General features: G+C 42.8%; 1 protein-coding gene across 4 annotated transcripts in view; it reads left to right on the top strand.

Moving 5' to 3' along the window:
* Positions 1-6,000, top strand: part of MGAM (maltase-glucoamylase) — a 221,947-nt gene that overhangs the window by 207,864 nt on the left and 8,083 nt on the right. The window lies entirely within an intron of this gene.

Consider the following 6,000-nt stretch of genomic DNA (forward strand, 5'->3'; position numbering starts at 1 on the left):
GGACACTGGTAAATGCTTGAAGTTGTGCTGGAAGCTATGTTTTTTGTTTATATTCTCCCTGCTAGACTGGAAGTTCATAAGTATTAGGAGCCTTTTCCCCTCTGTCTTTTTACATAATACCTTCTTTTATAGCATAGATGCCCAAAGAGGAGTTGTTAAATGTACTTTCCTAAGGTAAGCAAGGCCCTAGGCAGTATGTAAAATGTACACAGAGGTATAAGGCCTGACTTTTGTGAGCTGGTGTAATGCAAATGCATTTAGAAATGGGGAAGGAACACAGCCTTCTCTGTCATATGACTTTTCTGGGCTAGTCTGAACCCCAGAGACTAAGTTGGGAAACAGTCTTTTACAGAAGCTTCAAGCAGTGTTCTTTCTTTTTTTTTTTTTTAATTTTTATTGGAGTACAGTTGATTTATAATGTTGTGTTAGTTTCAGGTGTACGGCAAAGTGAGTCAGTTATACATATACATATATCCACTCTTTTTTAGATTCTTTTCCCATATAGGCCATTACAGAGTATTGAGTAGAGTTCCCTGTGCTATACAGTAGGTCCTTATTAGTTTTCTATTGTATATATAGTAGTGTAATTATGTCAATTCCAATCTTCCAACTTATCGCTCCCCTCCCTTACCCCCTGATAACCAAAAGTTTATTTTCTACATCTGTAACTCTATTTCTGTTTTGTAGATCAGTTAATTTGTAGCCTTTTTCTAGACTCCACATATAAGCGATATCATATATTTGTCTTTCTCTGTCTGACTTACTTCACTCAGTATGACAATCTCTAGGTCCATCCATGTTGCTGCAAATGGCATTATTTTGTTCTTTTTTATGATGGAGTAACATTCCACTGTATATATGTACCGCATCTTCTTTATCCCTTCCTCCGTTGATGGACATTTAGGTTGCTCCTGTGCCCTGGCTATTGTGAATAGTGCTGCAGTGAACATTGGGGTTCATGTATCCTTCCGAATTATGGTTTTCTTTTGTGTATGCCTAGGAGTGGGATTCCTGGTCATATGGTAGTTCTATTTTTAGTTTTTTAAGAAACCCCCATACTGTTTTCCATAGTGGCTGTACCAATTACTAGAGAAATGCAAATCAAAACTACAATGAGGTATCACCTCACACCAGTCAGAATGGCCATCATCAAAAAATCTACAAACAATAAATGCTGGAGAGGATGTGGAGAAAAGGGAACCCTCCTACACTGTTGGTGGGAATGTAAATTGGTACAAGCAGTGTTCTTTTGCAGGGACACAGACAAGTCAGAGTTTGATTTGTTTTTAATAAGTTTATTAATTCATTTTTGACTGCATTGGGTCTTCATTGCTGCGCACAGGCTTTCTCTAGTTGCGGCGAGCGGGGGCTACTCTTCGTTGCGGTGTGTGGGCTTCGTATTGCGGTGGCTTCTCTTGTTGTGGAGCACGGGCTCTAGGCACATGGGCTTCAGTAGTTGTGGCTCGAGGGCTCTAGAGCACAGGCTCAGTAGTTGTGGCTCACAGGTTTAGTTGCTCCATGGCATGTGGGGTTGAACCTGTGTCCCCTGCATTGGCAGGTGGATTCTTTTTTTTTTTTTTTTTTGGTACGCGGGCCTCCCACTGTTGTGGCCTCTCCCGTTGTTGAGCACAGGCTCTGGATGCGCAGGCTCAACGGCCATAGCTCACGGGCCCAGCCGCTCCGCGGCATGTGGGATCTTCCCGGACCAGGGCACAAACCCACATCCCCTGCACCGGCAGGTGGACTCTCAACCACTGCACCACCTGGGAAGCCCGGCAGGTGGATTCTTAACCACTGGAGCACCAGGGAAGTCCAGAGTTTGATTCTTGAGGAAGAATCGTAGGTAGTGTCCTCCTCTCCTGACTTTTCTGAGCAGAGCAAAGCAGCAAACTAGAAATACAGCAAAAGGATAACAGCAGGAGGACAAGAGGCAGAGCGTGCTCTGGGCCCTTTCAGCCAAGCCATTTGTAGTGGGACTGGGTGAAAACCCTGCAAGGACAATGGAAATTTTGTTCCTTCTCTTCTCTGTCTTATGGAGCCCTGAGTCCTCCCTGACACGCCCTTTTTTCCTGAGCTGGATCTGTCCTCTGGTTGGCAGTAGGTTAAGACTGCTCTGTGCTTCCCAGCGAGGGCTTTCTGGGAGGGAGCAGCCAACTTCCTTTAAGTGAGTGAAGCCTTTGTCCTGAGTTTGCATGTTGACTGGCTTAGTCACTAACAGGCAGTCGCTCTGAGTACACTGAGGCTCCTGGGTGCGGGGCCAGGGCCAGGGTGAAGCAAGTAACGTGCCTAGGGCACACGGTTTAAGGAGGCACTCCTTTTTAAGGCGGCCCCTGTGTTTGCAGGACGCTGACAGTAAGTGCCTTCTTAAATGGTGCATCCTAGGCACCTGACACATCTCACTCTAGTCCCAACCTTGCCCAGGTGCAAACCACCTTACTGAGCTCTGGGTGTGGTATATACTGGAAAAGTTTCCCTATGGAGTTCACCATCTAATCTGGAGCTAATATTTGCATGTTATAAACACTAATACATATGTACATAATTATATATACCATATAAAAGAAAGTGAAGTGTGAGGGCTATCAAAGAAGAGAAAAGTTTCCTGGAATTGCTGGTTTTATACATGGCTTTTAAATAGAAAATAGCTTTTTTTTTTTAACATCTTTATTGGAATATAATTGCTTTACAATGGTATGTTAGTTTCTGTTTTATAACAAAGTGAATCAGTTATACATATACATATATCCCCATATCACTTGTGTCTCCCTCCATCCCACCCTCCCTATCCCGCCCCTCTAGGTGGTCACAAAGCACTGAGCTGATCTCCCTGTGCTATGTGGCTGCTTCCCACTAGCTATCTTATTTTACATTTGGTAGTGTATATATGTCCATGCCACTCTCTCACTTTGTCCCAGCTTACCCTTCCCCCTCCGCATATCCTCAAGTCCATTCCCTAGTAGGTCTGCGTCTTTATTCCCGTCTTGCCCCTAGGTTCTTCATGACCATTTTTGTTTGTTTGTTTTTTAGATTCCATATATATGTGTTAGCATACAGTATTTGTTTTTCTCTTTCTGACTTACTTCACTCTGTATGACAGACTCTGGGTCCATCCACCTAACTACAAATAACTCAATTTCATTTCCTTTTATGGCTGAGTAATATTCCATTGTATATATGTGCCACATCTTCTTTATCCATTCATCTGTTGATGGACACTTAGGTTGGTTCTATGTCCTGGCTATTGTAAATAGAGCTGCAATGAGCATTGTGGTACATGACTCTTTTTGAATTATGGTTTCCGCAGGGCACATGCCCAGTAGTGGGATTGCTGGGTCGTATGGTAGTTCTATTTTTAGTTTTTGTTTGTTTGTTTGTTTGTTTTAGGTACGCGGGCCTCTCACTGTTGTGGCCTCTCCCGTTGCGGAGCACAGGCTCCGGACGCGCAGGCTCAGCGGCCATGGCTCATGGGCCCAGCCGCTCCGCGGCACGTGGGATCTTCCCAGACCGGGTCACGAACCCGTGTCCCCTGCATCGGCAGGCGGACTCTCAACCACTGCGCCACCAGAGAAGCCCCTATTTTTAGTCTTTTAAAGAACTTCCATACTGTTCTCCATAGTGGCTGTGTCAATTTAAATTCCCACCAACAGTGCAAGAGTGTTCCCTTTAAATAGAAAATAGCTTTGATTGAGTCTTTCAACTTTTTTTGTTTCTTTTTGAGACAAAACAAAACATAGGAAGCCAAATGTTGATGGAACAAGCCATTTAGAAAAATACAAAATTTTGATGTTTAATTAGAATCAAGTAGTTTTGAGTAGTTTCATCAGAGGCTATCTGGCCCACAAAGTGTAAAATATATCCTATCTGACCCTTTAAAGGTGAAATTTGTTAATCCCTATTCTAGAGGATACACAAAGTGTATGAGACCTATTTCACCATCTGGTCATGTGAAAAGGAACAAGTTAAGGAACCTACTGTATAACACAGGGAACTCTGCTTAATACTCTGTAATAACCTAAATGGGAAAAGAATTTGGAAAAGGAATAGATACATGTATTTGTATAACTGAATCTCTTTGCTGTATACCTGAAACTTACAAAACATTGTTAATGAACTATACTCCAATATAAAATAAAAATTAAAAAATCATTCGAGGGCTTCCCTGGTGGCGCAGTGGTTGAGAGTCCTCCTGCCGATGCAAGGGACACGGGTTTGTGCCCCGGTCTGGGAAGATCCCACATGCTGCAGAGCGGCTGGGCCCATGAGCCATGGCCGCTGAGCCTGCGCGTCCGGAGCCTGTGCTCCGCAACGGGAGAGGCCACAACAGTGAGAGGCCCGTGAACCCGCCAAAAAAAAAGAAAAAAAATCCTTCGATATAAGGAACACTGTGGAATATTAAAATATAGTGTAGAAATTTAGAGGAAGAAGAAATGCAAGTATACTGGTTAAAGGATGGAAGATATCAGAGGAATATGGACTGGAAAGGTACCCTGAAAGACAGATAGGGTGCCAAAAAATTAGCAAAGTAAAAATCCCTCCACTGGTAAAAATTCAAATATTGGAAAAGGGAAAACGGAAAGTAAAATTCACCATTCTCCCTGTCTCCCAATCCTTCGTTCCCCTTCTAAAGCTAACCCCCATTAACAACCTGTTATATATCTTTGCTGATAAAAATTTGTGCATAGATTAGCATATGTGTATTCTTTTTTTATTTACACAAATAATATCTTACTGTGCATACTATTAGACCCCTTGATTAATTCACCTAATAACATATCTTGAAGATCTTTGTATGTCAGCACTTGAAGCTCTTCCCCATTCTTTTTAGGAGCTGTGTTATGTTCCATTATATGGAATCATTTAGCAAAGCACCTCAGTGGATGGACAGTTAGGATTTTAATTTGTTTTCTTGTTTTCTTTTTATAAGTAATGGTGCAGTTCTGTAGGAAATGTCACGGAACATATATCTTGGTGTAAGTTTTGGTCAGTGAATTTGCTGGGGTAAAGTATTTGACATTTTGACAGATGTTGGCAGATTGCTTTCCAAAAGGTTTTATCAGCACCCAGTCCCACTGACAGTTTACAGAAGTGTCAGTAAAATATACTCAATACTTTAAAAGATGAAGAGGAAGGATGTATTTCAGATGTTAGCAAAAGCATGGAAAAACTTGCACCTGGTAAATAGGATGGAAACTTCGGCTCTCCACTGGGAGCAGATGATTCAGTCAGATCCTGTTTCTGAGCTGGGTTTCTTTGGTGTCACACAGGTTATTATATGCTTAAGTGAGGTAGGAATTTATGTATAGTTCATATAATTCCTGTTTCTACAGTACCTAAATTTTCACCTCTTCCATTCAACAGAACATTGTTAAACCTAAATTTCCATCTTGTCTGTTCAAGAGAGCATGTCTTTCATGTGCTCCACTCCCACCCATCACCCAGTGGTTTTCTGAATTTCTAGCCAGAGAAGATGCTTAACACAAGAATCCTCAATAAAAGTTGGCAAAATTTCAGAAACAACTTACATTCCCATCAGCACTTGATAAGAGTGTTCATTTCCCTAAGTCATTGTCAGCTTTGAATATTCATTTTTTAAAATGTTTATTTTATTTATTTATTTTTTTTTTTTCTGGTACGCGGGCCCCTCACTGTTGTGGCCTCTCCCGTCGCGGAAAACGGGCTCCGGACGCGCAGGCCCAGCGGCCACGGCTCACGGGCCCAGCCGCTCCGCGGCATGTGGGATCCTCCCGGACCGGGGCACAAACCCGTGTCCCCTGCATCGGCAGGCGGACTCTCAACCACTGTGCCACCAGGGAAGCCCCTAAAAAGAAATTGTAAGGTGCAATCTAGGAAACCACCCAGAAAGCAGAGCAGAAAGGGAAAGAGATAGAAAGCAGGAGAGGGAAAAATGAGAAAGTCCTACTTGTCTTGAGAGCTACCACTATAGCTTGTAGACTGTTTGGGAGCGGGAGAGGCATGGAATTACTCTGACTTGTCTTACTG

This window comes from Monodon monoceros, unplaced genomic scaffold (genome assembly GCF_005190385.1).
Source record: "Monodon monoceros isolate NGI ecotype Baffin Bay Population unplaced genomic scaffold, NGI_Narwhal_1 Super_Scaffold_2, whole genome shotgun sequence".
Taxonomy (NCBI): Eukaryota; Metazoa; Chordata; class Mammalia; order Artiodactyla; family Monodontidae; genus Monodon; species Monodon monoceros.